This window comes from Neofelis nebulosa, chromosome 17, assembly GCF_028018385.1.
Source record: "Neofelis nebulosa isolate mNeoNeb1 chromosome 17, mNeoNeb1.pri, whole genome shotgun sequence".
NCBI lineage: Eukaryota > Metazoa > Chordata > Mammalia > Carnivora > Felidae > Neofelis > Neofelis nebulosa.
This window is the reverse complement of record NC_080798.1, coordinates 38,646,486-38,662,441: the sequence shown is the minus strand read 5'-3', so window position 1 is coordinate 38,662,441 and position 15,956 is coordinate 38,646,486. Positions and strand designations below refer to the sequence as shown.

The 15,956-nt window shown below is 44.2% G+C and overlaps 1 protein-coding gene across 5 annotated transcripts in view; it reads left to right on the top strand.

Moving 5' to 3' along the window:
* Positions 1–11,601: 11,601 nt before the first annotated feature.
* The window catches only part of CDH8 (cadherin 8), a 361,133-nt gene continuing 356,778 nt past the window's right edge, over positions 11,602–15,956 (top strand). For 2 of the 5 annotated variants that reach the window (XM_058706098.1, XM_058706099.1), the window contains exon 1: positions 11,604–12,087. The gene's annotated coding sequence lies outside the window, so the exon portion shown is untranslated. Of the gene's footprint in view, positions 12,088–13,328; positions 13,571–15,956 lie in introns of those variants that run through there. The other 3 variants (XM_058706101.1, XM_058706102.1, XM_058706100.1) reach the window with 3 other exon arrangements.

The window sequence follows — 15,956 nt, the reverse complement described above, 5'->3', positions numbered from 1 at the left end:
AGCCTCAGGCCAGCATTTTGCTTGTTAGAGGCCAGCAGTGGCAGGGAACTGAAGTGTTCCCTCTGGACATAATGAGACAGTTGAAAGAGAAGTGGAAAGCAAGTAACTCTCCCACCATGTGATTCAGTGTTATTTATTTTCCACGTCTGTGTCCCATGAGAATCACCACGGGGGTGGACCACCTGCAGCATCGGAAATGCTGGGGTCTCCTAACAAGTCTGGGATGGACAGCCAAAGGTGCAAGTCGTTCTGGAGTCTCACATTTTGCAAATGAAAAATGGAGGTAATATCTGCATTTCTGAACAGTAAGTACCAATATGGACTGATGGCTCAATTAATTCCATCAGCCCTCAATATATGCTATCTTTCCTTCTCTCCTACAAGCATGAAGACTCCATTTATTCCAAGTCCCTGTCTTCTCCCTTTACATATCCTTCCTTCATATGGAAATCCTAAACTTGTGTAATTCACCCCTTATTTTTGCTAGAATAGTCTGAGGTGTTTGTAGTTCTGAGGAAATTGCATCCAATATTCAGACAGATTCCATAAGGTTATCTGCCTGTTCTGGTGAAAGCTACACTGCCAAAATAAATAGAGAAACGGGAAAAAAAAATACTAGCAATGTAATAAAATACAGGTTAACCACCTCTGTGTAGGGCAAAGTGGAAAGATTTTGAGAGCAAATGAGACTTTGAAATCACATCATTTGGGTGTAAGATCATGAGAAAAAAAATAAGTTCCTCTTCTTAAGGCAAAAACAGCTTTAAAGTCCCATTAGGTCCTTTTAAAAAGGCTTCTTGAACATCAAATATCTTTTCCAAAACACTTCATTGATTTAAGTGTAAATTAATCAGTAATGCATGGTTTCCATTTCCCTCAGAATACACATGGATTTTTACATCAGATGCAAAGTATCTTTCCTGTTTTCCATCTCTTCAGAATTTGCAAGGGTGCTTTAGGTACTCCAGACTGACTCAAAAGTGCAAAGCCTTGCCCTTGATTCTTGCGAAACACAAGTGGTGATTTTGGCATGAGATTTGTTTGGTCCTTTATATGAATACTAAGGGAACATGCTTTCTCAGAATTCCAAACAGAAAAGGAGTAATTAAGAAGCATTGTGACCTTGGAAATATTTCTAGACAATAGCAGGGCCTAATAAGAAAAGCCAATGTGTTTAAAGATCTCAGATTGGTTTCCCTGACTTCAACTCTGACTACATATTTCCGGTTTCCTCATCTGAAAAATGGGGATACTGGACAGTGTCTCTTTATCTTGCAGCTTGCTGGGGGAGAGATTTGAGATGATAAATCCACAAAAATTTATAGAGCATCTCTTCTGTGCTACTGGGGATTCAAAGATAAATGGACAAAATACTTATCTGTGGTCTTCAAGGAAACTCCTAGCTCTGTAGGAAGAAAGCAGTCTGGGAATCTATTTTAGAGTGCTATCTTTGGGATGGGATGAGATGTGTGTCCGGAAGCTACAGAGACAGTGCACCTGCCCAAGGCATCCCAAACTTCCTTAATGGAAACTTGTTTTGTAAACACCCATGTACTAAATTATGAGGCACTAAGGAGCAGGTGGATTCTCAGGAATACTTGATGTCATTATAATCATTATTACTACTGGTATTACCACTACTATTATGCAAATCACCAGTAGGGATCTGAATTATTTCCTGATATTCACTCTTAATTTTGTCAGTTGGAAGAATTAATTTTTCCCCCAGTTATTCAGCCTTAGTCTGCTATCTTCACTGTTCTATTTCTGCTCTAAAAGATTGAGTTTCCTGGTTTTGTTTCCTTTCACTTTGTTTTGCCATCCCTTTTTCTCCCTCTCTCTTTTCCAGTGAAATCTGTTATCCTTGTTGAGTCCCACACACCAATCTGCTGAGCCATCTGATTTTTCTAACTCCAAATCTGGGTCTATTTCTAGCTAACTGTTGACAATAATACCATAGTTATCTTTGCAGTCATATTCCTTTATTCGTTATCTCAAATAACACAGTACCTGAACACTGACTATGTGTCAGGCTTTGGGCTAGGTTTGGATACACGGATACGGATAGTGGAGTCTCTGCTTTGAAGGAGCTCAGAATTAATCTGGTGAGGGGGCCAGACAAATGAACATAAAATGATAGGAGAGTGTGGGCCAGGAAGAACAAAGGTATATAAATGGGCACATGAGTGAAGACTTAAGACTAGAATTCCTATCTGTGAGCCATCTAGAAAGAAAAGATGGCCAGTACTTATTGAAAAGTATCCTAAGAGAGGAAGAAAGCCATCTCTCTACGCTTAGGGTCTGTTCAACAGGCTGATCCCAACCGCATCCCCAGAGTATGGTGCCCAGCCTAGTGGCAAATCCAAGGAGTGTCTCTGGGGAGCTTGAACTCTTTTGTAATTAGTAGCAGCACCACAAGAATGCATCTCCAAATAGACATACAATGTATGTAGGAACAGTGCTCTCGCTATGCAAACTCAGGTTCTAGGCAAGTTCCCCAAGGAACTACACTGTCTTAGGCTGACCCGGACATTTTTGAGTCCAGATCTCTTCCCTGAGACCTTCCCATGTATCAGGATCTTCAGGCTCTAGTCTCTAAGGTACATGGCTTCCAGATAATCGGATTGAGGAAGAATCCCCAGCAGAGTTCAGCAATGAAGAAATGGGTATGGGCGTGGCCCACTGTTTGCAGGGTGCTTCTCCTCTGAAGTCCTCATGTGGCCAAGGACTCAACTACAAAATGTTCTGAACACTGTTATGAAGCCTAGTGGGCTGTCATTTTACCTGTCTGTAAATTTCAACACCCCCCTGATTAGAAACTGACCTTGTTTCACTAGAGATTTAGGAGAGCCCTCCTTCCATTACAACATGGGCCCTTTCTTGCCTCAAGATCCCATTATTTCTCCTTTAGGTCATCAAATGCAAAATATCCATCCATATTTCTTTACCAGATCATGAGATTGAAGTGGGCCTCTTTCAAACATCAGCAGCCTTTCAACTCTTCTTAACAAAAGTAGGAGGGGGTTTGGAAGGCCAAGTGAAATAAGAAAAAACAACAACAAAAAAACCCCCAAATTTTAATCTTCAAGAAGGAATGCAATTGCATGAACAAGATATAAACTGTTTAAAAAATGATTTGAAGATGAAAGGCTGGTTTGTCTGGAGCTGAGAATGTGTTGGAGAACAGCGGATGGTACTAGTTAAAGGGCTGATTGAGGTCTGACTGAATGCCCTGTGTAGCCACAAGACAGAATTTTACAATTAAGAGGAGTAGCCTCACTGTAGGGATCTTGGAAGGATCTGTTTTCTGGCCATCTGATCTTTTTTAGGTAGGTGTTGATAGGTTTGCTTGAGGGGAAACTAACATATATACTGAAAACTAGATACCTTTTTTTTTTTCTTTCATTGCATCCTTTAATGGAACAACGCTATGAGTTAAACATTTCATAAAGCATAAAAAGGCTTATGCACAGAGGCCCAAGAGCCTCAGAGTGGTTATCTAACTAGTTAACCAGTTAGCTGGTCTAATTTACAGAACCAGTAGTGTGTTCAGCCAGCCTTTGAAACGAGACATAGGACTCCAAATGTCTGGCTCTTTCTTGCAGGCCTCATGCCTCCGAACTCCGGAGTAAGGGAGTTAGCATTTTCAAAGGAAAAAGAATTAGTTTAGCTGGTGCATACAGGACAAATAGATTGTGCTATAAAAGGATAGTGGAAAGATGAGCAAGGCCACTTGGGATTTAGACAAGTAAAATACATTTCCCTTCACATTTTCATCATCTGAAAAACTAGGAGGTTATTGTAGAGAGTAAATGACACAACATATGTCCATCAATCCCTAGAGTGCCCAGCAAGATTTTAAACACTCAATGTAAGAACACTTACCACAACTCCTAATACCATTTATTATTACTTTCTCTTCCAGAAAAGTGATTATATGCATTGTGTAATTTTGGAGGAGAAAACAACCCAGTGAAAAATAAAGGTGTTCTGTGCTCAGGCACAATGAGATAGTTTGGGGGAAGACAGAATATCAAAGAATGACTAAAAATTTAATAGGCTCCTTCATTTTGGCAAGTCATGTGCATTTGTTGTCTCTGCTTTGGGAGAATGCAACAGTCTTGTACACCTGCATTTGAAATGAGTTGTTACTTTGTGAGGATACATCAGAATGTATGAGAGCACATTTATGTATTTTTTTCCTATGTTGATGTTTTTCTCTGATTCCCCAACAATCCTTACTCCAAAAATCTGCATCACACAAATTTTGCTTTGAAGGAGCCTCTGGGGCTGCATCAGTGAGCTTAACTCCAGGATACTAAAATAATTCAACCAAGACAAGACACATTATTAGACTGAGCAGATACTAGGTGAAGGGAGTAAATGTAATCTCACCAGAAAATGAAAATACTTTACTGGACTACATTAATTTAGATCTAAGTACCTGAACTATTTTTTTCCCCAGTCTTCTAACTTCATATCTTGAAGATTATTGAGTGTTAGCTTAATGGTTTTTGCTTGGGCCATATTTACAGAGATAAGTGACAAGCTGACATATGACCAAGGACTTATGACCTGATGACCAAGGACTTAGCATCTTGTGGGGTTCCCTCCCCCAAGAATGAGTTATATAACCTTAGGCTCAGAAGTCAAAAGCCTTATCCCATTCTTTTCCTATAAAATGAATAACTTGAACTAGATAGTCTCTAAAGGGCCCTTTTGGTTCTGATAACATGTTAACTCTATAAAACTGAGGAAATAATATATCTTCTCCCCTCATAAGATTATTGTTGCAAGGATCAAATAAAAGAGCTGCTGTTTTTGGAAATATATGAAGGGCTATACAAATCTAAATAGTAATAGAAGAGTGCCTGAACCGTGGACTCCAGTACTGAGGAGTAAGCATCACCTTGGAGGCCATTCGGTTTCATTATTTTCCAAATGGTCTTCAGAATGGTGTTTGTTATGCTGAATCATAATCGCCTTATTAGCTTTCAAAAAATACACATTCTTGGGGCGCTGGGCTTGGGCTTGCTCAGATCGTGCAGCTCTCGATCTCAGGGTGGTAAGGTTGAGCCCTATGTTGAGTATAGAGATTACTTAAATGAATAAAACTTAAAAACAATACACATTCTCCTTGGAAAGCCTGATTTAGTTGGTTAACCATGGAATCTGGGATCTATATTTACAAAACCACAAGCAATTAAAGATTCTGATTTGGTTTGGGAACACATAATGTTTAGTTCATCTTGTATTGCAATGTGTGGGTCCCTGCCATAAAGAGGTAATACATTATTTAAAAGTAGGTGATGATAGTTACTTATTAGTATTTTAATGCTGAGAGGTAGTACTCAACTATATTTAATGTTGAAAACCCTAGGTTGAAATTGTGCTCTTTAACTCATTAATTGTGTAACCTTAAGCAAATCATTTAACTTTCTGAGCCTCAGTTTCCCCATACTTTAAAGGATACCAACCATGCCCTTTTCATTCTTAGTGCCTTAATAATAAAACAGACATTGCCTGTAAAGAAATGAATGGGCATGTTATGATGTTATCTTGCCTCCCTCTTTAATTACTTTTTAAAGTATCATCGTTTTAAGGGGAATGGTAAAACACAATGCTGCATAATAATATTATTAAAAAATGCATCTCTGAGTTACATAACAGGTGTTTAGATATTCTACCCTCTGAATGGATGCCAAAGGAGAAGTTTGTTTACAGGTATCTTCTTCTCTCTCAGAGACTGTTTAGTGGGTGGTGTTTGGGTGAGTAAAATTACCTTCTGTTCCTGTTAGCTTATTTTCAAATTTAGGGAGATACACCCAAATGTACGTCTTGAAGGAATTTCACCTTACCAGTTAGCTGTATTTATTCACACGCAGGCATGTTTGCAAAAGCAAGTACATTTTTCTTCCCCAGATATTCTTTCCCATTTCCTACCATCCCAAGTCTCTTGAGCAAATCCACTATTTACAATAGAGTTGTTTTAACGACATGTTTATGAAAATACAGATCCTGATCACAGTTTCCCTCTGGAGACCAAAGAGAATTTGAAACCCTGTTAGTAGATGGGAGATGAAAGGCGGGTTCAACTGTATATCAAATTGTATCTGAGGACCTGAAATTGTTTTATAAACCTCAATTAGGCCTCATACCACCCCCCTGAGGCAAGAAAGAAGTATTATGCACTTTTATGGAGACACAAACTGAAAACCCACGGAGAGGTTAATCAATTTGCATCACATGTCTTATAGCTGGGCTGCAGTGAGTTAGGAACAAAACGGAATTTCTTCCTAGGGAGCAACTTACCTTCTTTTATTTGCCTGATTACTACAGTGTGTGAAACTTCTGGAAAATTATGATGAATGTTCAAAAGAGACCCCTGAGAAAGGATTAGCATTTGTTTCCCAGTTTAGTAAATGAGTGATTTGTTTTTCACGCAAAAGCAACAGCACCTTTTTTGTTTTGCCAAACACTTTGGTAGAAATGACCCCTTGGAGGAAGGAGAAAAGGAAAAGCAGGGCAATTCAGGAATTAGGGAAGCAATTGGTAGGATATTTCTTTTTCTTTTTTCTTTCCACCTCCTTCTACATAGCAACCTGCATAGATATCGCACGCTAGAGGGCACTTGAGGTAGAAGGAAAAAAGTCTTGACGTCTCTCCGACAGGACCAGTTGCCTTTGCAAACAGGAGCCGGCAACCTAAAAGCACTGCTTTCTGTTTTCTACATGGCAGCCGAGCTCTGATGAACGAACAGACAAAAAAAAAACCCTTCGATAGCACTATGCAGCTTGGACTAATAAGGAAACTGCATTCAGATTCTCGGAAACGCAATTTCCTTTCAACTTCTTGGAACCTTTGTCGAATGTAAATATAACATTCTTCCAATACCCAACTTGATAACAACTAATCAGAACTATAGGCTCCATTTTAGGCATAATAAGAGATGCTGATGTGCTGCCCCACCCCCTACTACTGAACCCCCCATACATGTGTAGTGATACGTTAGTGTGCACATTGCAGATGACAGTGATCTAAACCAGTCTTAAGATTAAATTTAACTATTATATTTTAATACCAAATACAATCTGATATACCAAACTAATTTTACCTCATGCGTGTGTGTGTGTGTGTGGGGGGTTCTTTTCCTTTTCTTTTCTTTTCTTCTTCTTTTTTAAAAACACAATGTGAATCCCCCACCCCCACCCCCCTCCCCTTCGTGGCTTCCACGTTAACAAGAGGGGTCTGGCATCTTAATCTAGTGGCCACTCTGTTCCAGAAAACAAAAATAAAAACACAACACAATCAAACCAAACCAAAAATGCTAAGTGTATCATCTACAAAATCCGGGCTGGCTTATTTGATAGCTTTGTACCAGTCCCCTTAAATCTATCTAATTGGCCCCTCACCCCCAGTTTCTGTGTAGAAGCTGAATTGGAGCTTATCTCTTTTCTAGCACCTGGGAAGATAGGAGATAATGCCATTTTGAAAACCTTCTCCAAAACGCTCTCAGCACAGATGTGGTTTTCAGAAAGTGTTTACACCTCCATTTACTGAAAATATAATGGCAAGCTCAAGATTAGTAATTACAGTCAATATTAAGAGATCCAGGCCTAATTTCAGGGACAGCTAAAACCAGCAGCCAAGAAACGTAACCATCACAAGTCTGAATAACAAGCTCAATGATGATTTTACGCCAAGAACCCATCACCACTTCTAAAGAAATCAGTCTAGTTTTTCAAAACCTGTAATAAACATTGGTGAAGTAATTCCATTATTTAGTGTGCATACACTTTTCTTTTTATTTTACCTTATTTGTTAAGATAATAGTCTGCCCTAGAACATCCCAGGACAAAAACAATAAGTATTCATACAATGCACTGCTTTATTTTTATTCTTCTCATCTTTATATATATCACCTGAGAAAAGAATAGCCTAAGGCAGTGGTTCTCAAAATATAGCAAGCAACACAGTCCCTTGGAGCATTTGCTAAAACCCAGGTTGCTAAGCCCCACCCAGATTCAAGGTCTGAGAATTTGCATTTCTAACAAGCCTCCTGGGATGGGGAGGCAGGATCTGGACCAGAGATCGGTGTGAGAACCACACTAATTGCTCACATTCACTTCATTTGAGCACCCATTACATCTTTTCATGACTGTAATAAAGAGGCTGATTTAAAACAAACTCTTAAAGAAATCTTTCCTAAATGTACCTAACATTTGCAAACTTCTTAAAATGCCTTCCTAATTTTTTGCCTTCTCATGATATATGCTCCAATATTGGAAATTCAATCAAATTTCAAAGTCTCTTCTGCCTAATGCTACAGTTGTTATATATTACTTATTACAACCCCCACCCCCTCACAAAAAAGGACATGGTAGTTTTGAGATTTCTGCATCACGATTTCATAACATGAAATCTGGGAAAAGTACTCTGCATTTCTGGAAAGTATTATATGTTAATTGGTATTACACTTACGTTTTCGCCTTCTTCATATTTCAGAGTCTTAAAGTTTTTACTTAAAATATTATGTTTAAAATATCCCAGGCAGGGGGCACCTGGCTGGCTCAGTCAGTGGAGTATGAGACTCTTGATCTTGGGGTTGTAAATTTGAGCCCCATGTTGGGTGTAGTGATTACTTAAAAATAAAATCTTAAAAAATTAATAAAAAATGAAATAAAATAAAATAAAATACCCTGGGCAGGAATTACATCGTGAAATATTTTCATTCACCGAATCCACACTTCTCAACCCCTCCTTTAGGAGAAAGTCCACAAATTCATTAATTGATCTAAATTTAAAAGCAAGTGAAGAAACCTGAAAGTTCTCACCATTATACTGTGGTAAACACATGTTTTTTAGTGTTTGTTTTTATATTATTTTAGTTTTTAATTGTGTACCGGAGAATGAGAAGAAGAAAAGTTTACATTTTGATGCAGCAAATAGTAGCTATGTTCCATTCTGCCATTTCCTGCTCCAGTGGGACAAAGTGGAGTGTCCCTATCTCTCCCACCTCCTGCCAGGGCTCTGCTTCCTATAAGCCAGAGGGTTCTTCACTATCCAACTAACCAGTCACTTGGTTTAGTTTCTTCTTTAGTCCAAATTACAGCACAAGATCTACCTGTAGTGAAAAAGAAACATAGAGTTTGTTTCCATGTCATTCAACTGCAGTAGAGTTCTCCTCTGCCTGTCACAGAAACCCAGGCTGGAGACACCCTGCCTCATCCCAGTCTGCAACTCAGTCAGCCAAGGTTATTTTGAAGGCATCTCCCCACCCCCCAGCTCTTTTCTGATTATACTTCAGCCCTATCAGATAATCCCTCACCCTTCCTCCCCTGCAAGGCACCACCGCACAGGCAATTTCAGTCGCCATTCTGAAAAGCCCATGTAGCACAGTCCTCTTCCTGTGGACTGGAAGCTGGAAGGCTGTAACCCTGGAGAGGATGTTGAAAAGAAAACACTTTCTTAAGGAGTTAGGCTCTCACCATTGTGACATTACACTGCATCCTATTAAGTGTGGGTGGAATTGTTAAAGAGGCAAATGCCTTGTCTTTCAGCAACCCTGATTATTTTAGAAATATCCTTATAGGGCTTTTTAACATTATCCTAATCCTCTTTCACACTGCTTAATCACCCAGACCTCTCCTAAGAATTAGGAGAAAATTAGTAGGAAATTCCTACTGCAGTGCTTTGAGCAGAGATTAGCACATGGAGACAGGGCTACCTTGAAATCTAGTTGCCAAAATTCAATGAAGACAATGCATGTAACTGCTCTGAGAGTACATGTAGAGGTGAGTCAAAACAACGCATCCTAACCATGGGATCCAAAGCCATTGGATCCTGACTCTCTTCCCTTTGTCAAAAGAGTTGCTGTTGTTGTTTTCCTTTAAGAAAATGAGATTTGGGGATGTTTTCTAATTCTACCATTCTGGCTTTCTTTTGAGATGAGTTTGTTACTTGTGACGATTCGCAGCCTTCAGTAACACAAAACTTTTTCTGTGGTTCTCATAGATTTAAGAAAAGTACCCCCCAGGAAAGGAGCAGACCATGTGATTAAACTGAAAATGAATGTCTGAAAATTAAGCACAACACAAATATCATGTATTTCTTTGTCCACTTGGGACTTACTTCCTGGTCTAGCAGGAGTTATGATTTGATTGAGGTATGACTTCTGTTCCTTTTTCCTAGATAGAATTAGCCAACTCTTGAATACCCTGCAAGCTTACACAGTCTGAGAAAAGAAGGAACAGTTACTATGTACTGTCTTGTGTGTGTGGGGGTGGGGGTGGGGGTGGAGGGAAGATAGCTCCTGGTTCTCCTCACCTCTCCGTGTCTGAAATAATTCACTAAGTTTTTTGCCTGTAAGAAGCTAGAATGTGAAACAGATATTAGACCTATAGGCTGTATTCTTTTAAACATTTCATAATGGGACACACACACACACACACAAATGTCAAATCTGCATAAAACATTACAAGCATATTGTGCCTATTTTCTCATTCTGCTCACTGTGTCTCATTCATTTGCGACAGTCAGTACAAGCTCTACAGACCTTGTGTCTGGTTGTCTGCGCCCTTTCCCCCTTCTGTTTCGGCTGTGCCCCCCCCCCCCCCCAGATGGTAAAACCCTTCCTGAGAACTCCCCTCTGGTGCACAGGGCATGGACCAAATCAGGGTGGCCTGTGGAGGGAAGTTAAACAAAAAAGTAAGGCTTAGTGCATCTAACGTTTCACTGATTGTATCAAAAGATGATCACGGTGGCTCAATATTTCTATGTGTTAGCCTTGGAAGTGAGAAGAAAACAAGCCTGGACCTCTTAATTTATCTGTACTGGCTCTACCCCAGGGCGGGGGGGGGGGCACGTTTCTCAGGACCTGCATGGCGTCCATCAGAGCAGCTGAACGGGCCACAGCCAGGGCATCTCTTGGCGGAGGTAAAGGAGCTGCAAAAATGGTGTCTGCGAGTAGATCTGGAGGCCAAGGGACACTGACAAGACAGGGCAATCTCCCCCTGGGTTTCCCACGCAAGTTCTGCTGTTCTTTTCGTGCCTACTTACTGCGCGCCCCTGCCGGCTGCCCCGGTGCCCGCCCGGATCCCATCTCCCTGAAGGAGTAGAGGCAGGGGGGTGCTAGGAATGTGCTCCACCCACAAGACCGCAACACACCGCCTGCCTCCGAGCTGTAGCGTCTGAGTCGTAGGTAGCGGTCTGACAAGCACCCCACTCTGTCCGCAAGAGGCTCTCGGAATTGCGAGGTAAGCCGCCCACGCGCACCCCTCGGCCCTGCCGCGTCCTCTTCCGCCCACGGAGAACAGCTGTGGGTCGTTGAGACGCTTTTCAAGACCACGCTGGCCCTAGGGCGCAGGTGAGAGCCGACCGAGGAAGCTCGCGGGGACCGCCTCCGCCTGCCTTGATCCTCCGCCGGCCCCCTTCTCCGGGAGGCTGGCCTTCCGCGGGCTGCGTGCTCCGCACGGAAGGGCGCATCTTCAGCCGGGGCTCTGGCTGCGGAGACGCACGGGGCGTGCTCGGGAGCCAGGAGCGAAAAGTTGGGCGCCCACTTGGAGCGGGGAAGAGCGAGCGAGCGAGCGACAGCCGAGGGGGAAGGCAGGGAGGGGGCGGGGAGGGGGACTGCTTACATGAATTTCCAAGTGGTAGACCTGCCTCTGCGCTCTGCCCAATGAGATCCGTCAGGGGAGGCACCCGGCTCACTTTTCCACATCACTTCACAGTTACATTTGGCAGGCAGGCGGGCTCGCACGCCGGAGCGCTCAGCCCGGAATTCGTGGATTTATTCGGAATCTCCTTGCTTCCCCGAGTCCCCTCCGCCGGCGCCGGTCTGGGCACCGACGGTCCCGCGCACCCGCCCGCTCGCTGCACTTTGGGCTGCGGAAACCCGGACTCGGCGCGCCCGCCCCGCGTCTCCACGGCGAGCCCCGCAGCTCCGAGAGGCATGAACGGAATCCGGAGGCGCCTGCCCTGCGCGCGGGAACCTCTCGGTGCTCGCCGCCCTCGGGAGCCGACCCAGAGTCCCTGCAGCCGTGTGTGAACCAGGAAGCTTGAAATTCGCCAGCGCCGAGCTCGTCAAGAGTAAGTGCTCTCCCCCTGTCCCCTTTTCCCTCCAAGCCCCGAGGACCCCGAAAGGACCGTTTCCTTTAAGAATCCCTATCCCCCTTCGGACACCTTGCGCGTCTCCTCCCCCCCCCCCCCCTCCCCCGCAGATGGTGGACGCGGGTTCCTAGCCCAGGCTTGGGGCTGAGCTGCGTCTTTCATGATGCGCACAGCCGACGGGGCCACCTCAGGGCTCTGACGATTTGGCAAACTGTTGTGACAGTAGGTCCTGGGGAGTAGCAAGCAGCCTGTGCCCCTTTAGTCTTCCTGCCAGTCTCCATCTCCGCGGTCGCCTGGCGATTTCGCCGCCTCGCCAGGCCGGCAGGCAGGCGACGCTGCAGCCGCGCGCCTTCACTGCGGGGTCCGTGCGGAGAATGGGCAACACCCGCGGCGGGGGTGAGGAGGGTGCGAGCCCGAGAGGAAAGAAGGCGCAGGGACCGGGGCTGCCCCTTTGCTGCACCTTCCCCCCACCCACCCCGGGGACACGGAGGGAGACCCCTGCCTTGGGGCCGCGGGCCGCGACCCAGCAGCGGAGAGCCCCCCGCCCCGGCGCAGGGCTTTCCTACAAGTGGCTGCTCCAGCCTACGAGGCGTGGTGCCCGCTGCAAACTTGCTGGCTCTCGGGCCGCCCCGCGGCTCTGCAGCGGCCAAGCCCCTGTACCGAACCCCGGCAGGACGCCCAGAGGCACTGTCCTTGGCGAGCCCACGCTCACAGAGGCCCCCCGAGCCGAGGACTCCAAACCCTCTCCCTATCGCCCGGCAGGGCAGGCGGCTGCGCTTTGTGCCTTCTCCCTGCTCCCCATCCGCCGACACTCGGGGGGCGGGCCGCCTTGCTCGCTGGCCTAGAGGGCTCTCGCCTGGCTTCTGCCAGCGCGTAACAGGTTCGTAAGGGACCTCCTCCCCTCCTACCGGGTTCCAGCCTGGGCTGGGGGACGCCGAACACCTGCTGATGCCAACAGGTATCCGCAGTTCTCTCCGCTTCCCTTCTCTCCCAGACCAAAGCTCTCCCCACACAATGTGGCAGGAACCTCAAAGTTTTGTTACCGTTGACCCTTCCCCGCGGGCACTGAGCCGGCCGCTCGTCAAGGGCCAGCCGTTGGCCTCCGCGAGCCGAGATGGCAGCTGTTTGCTTGGGTTGCTAAATCTTGGAAATCAAACAACATGAATTGTTTATTGTTGCGAACGCACAGCATCAGTCCGTCATGGCAAATCAGGCTGTCAGCTGCTCACTTCAGCTCCAGTTAGAGAACGGGGCTTGTAACCGAGGCAGCGGGAGGCAGGAAAGGTCCTTGCAACTTTACCACCCTTTCCTGAAGATTCCACAAGAGTTTCCTCTTGAAGAGGCACGATCCGACAATGCCTTAGCGCACCGAAGCTGCTAATCAGATCAGCCGGCTGCTGGGTTTCACCTGGCTTCACGCAGCTTGCGGGCTGACAATGGGAAGGAGGGGGCTTCGGAGAAGGTACGCCAGCACTGCCCTCTCGGGTCGGGTACCATTGCGAAGCGGGTAGGAGGGACCCGGGTGGGTTGGGGCGGTTGTGAAGCGCCTGTCCGCCCTACAGTTCTCCTGACAGCCGTCTCAATGGTTAGTTAACAACGCTCCCTGGGCTGTCACCTCTGCTTCATTATGGGAGCTTTTCAACTGGAAAACTATGTGGGAAAGAGATATTTATGTAAGATTCGAGAGTGGGATTTTCCATCCATTCAACCTCGCCGCTGTACTTGACTGCATGCAAAATGAGCCCCGTCTTTTAGGCTAAACACAACTGAAATTTCTGCCCGGCTGTTGCCTTTCATCAGCTGTGTCCAGTTTTGCACGGATTTTTATCTGGGTGTGTGTGTGTGTGTGTGTGTGTGTGTGTAACAAAGAGCGAGGGAGAGAGAGATTCTTTTACAGACAGGCCTGATACCTTTGAAGATGTTCTCTAAGGGCTGCATTTTTCTCCCCTCAAAGGGAGTTCTCCATAATCATCCTGTCCAGACATGTTTTCCACTTCCCTGAGCTCTGTGGCTGAAAGAAATTCAAGGATTAACCCTCTTATTAAATAATAACACTAATAATATTCTATAATTCTTTAGCAGATTGGAGGCTCCCTATCACATACTCATTTCATGCTGGAGCAGTTGCAGCATTTTAAACCATCCCCTTTGATAGATTTTTTTTTTTTTTTCTGGACTCTAAAGAGGGCTTGGAGTTGAGAAAAATCTCCGAAAACAGAGAAGAGCTTTCCCAGCAACTCTGGGATTGCTTCATTCAGGGCTGTTGAGTGGCATTTCGTCTTCCTCATTGTTTGTTCCCCTTGCCACCCAAATGAGTGTCAAGGTATCCCATGTCCATCACGAATGGGCTATATATTTTAGAGATGCTGGCTAACGTTCGCCAAAATTTGTGCTGTAATGCTGTCACTTAAACTTTGAATCTTTCTCCCCTGCAACCTAGATCTTGTATTTCTAGTTATTATTACTGTTAAGAATCACTTCGGCTTTAAAATCCCCAGATTCCCAAAACTCTCGAGATTCTTGATAGGTAAATCTCTACATGCAAGACTCAACATTTTTTGGCTGCATTTTTGCTGTGCAGGATGCATTTTTGAGTTCTTGAAGGTGCTCTGAATTTCACTGAAGAGCAATTTTATAGCAGCCTTCCCTAGAATAGCAGCAGCATTTGCTGCTCTAAAGAATATTCTCTCTAAAGGAGAGGAGGTCTTTAACCTGAAAATAACTTTATTTGGGTATTGTGTACAACTCTGGTCCAGACCGAATTCATCTAAGGCAGCCCCTTAGTTTAGCACTGAACACACTTAAGTAGCCAATGGTGGTATGCTCAGTGTAAAAACAAACAGCCCATAAAACATGCTCAGCAGGCTGGAATAGACCACGTGAGAAGGCATTTGTAAAGGCTGTTGTATGAGCTTATTCGTGATACAACATTTCCGTGTACACTGTGCACAGATTTAAGGTCTTAGGATGCTGGTTAGCCGGGAGCATCAGATTTTGGAGCAAAGCATGGGAACTCCAAAGAATCAGGGTATAATGATTCTATTCAAGAAGTTGTACTTCAAGGTTTTGCTTTCCAGTTTCCTTTCATTGTTCATTAGTGAGGAGAAAGGAACAATCATCCAGAAGTTAGAATCCATACTTACTAACTGTCCAGAAAACCATATTATAAGTAAATTAATGCTTTAAGAAAAAAAATCTTTATTTTTCTACTCAAGGTGGCACACCTCACAGCTTTATCAACATTCCAATCTGAGCAAAATTTCCATGCAAAGCCAGAAGCTTTTCAGGGGTAAAATGATATTCAATTTATATTTCCAATCACACTTTTCTGGTTTATCAGCCAAGTTTTGTGTTTGACAAATCAAGGAGCAAGCATGATCAGATTAGCCTTTTAATTATAGATGGAGTCTAAAGTCTCAAGACTTTGTTTTGGAAGTAGTGTGCTCAGTGATGTTGTGGATAGTGGTGTCAGTCATTTTATATTGCCTAAAAAGTTACTTGGAGAAGCAGGAAAAAGATGAAGTTTTCTTCCCCCGTTGTTTTCAGCATTGTTGCACTCACAGCTGAAATGATCATATTTTGCTTTTTAGCTTAGGAAAAGGCTCCTAACTTTGGTGTATTAAACACCACCTGCAGAGTGTAAGAATTCAACCCTGGCCGGTCCTGGCTGCTCTGTATTAGGTGTGGTACACACATACACAAAATTTACTTGTAGAAAACTTCAAAATGTGCCCAGATAACTAACTTATGTATTGGTTCAAGTATGAGGATTTTTATCATGTTCCCTTTGCCATTTCATCTGCCTTGGATGGTTTGATTTGCACCCCCCACCCTGGCTTCCTGAATTT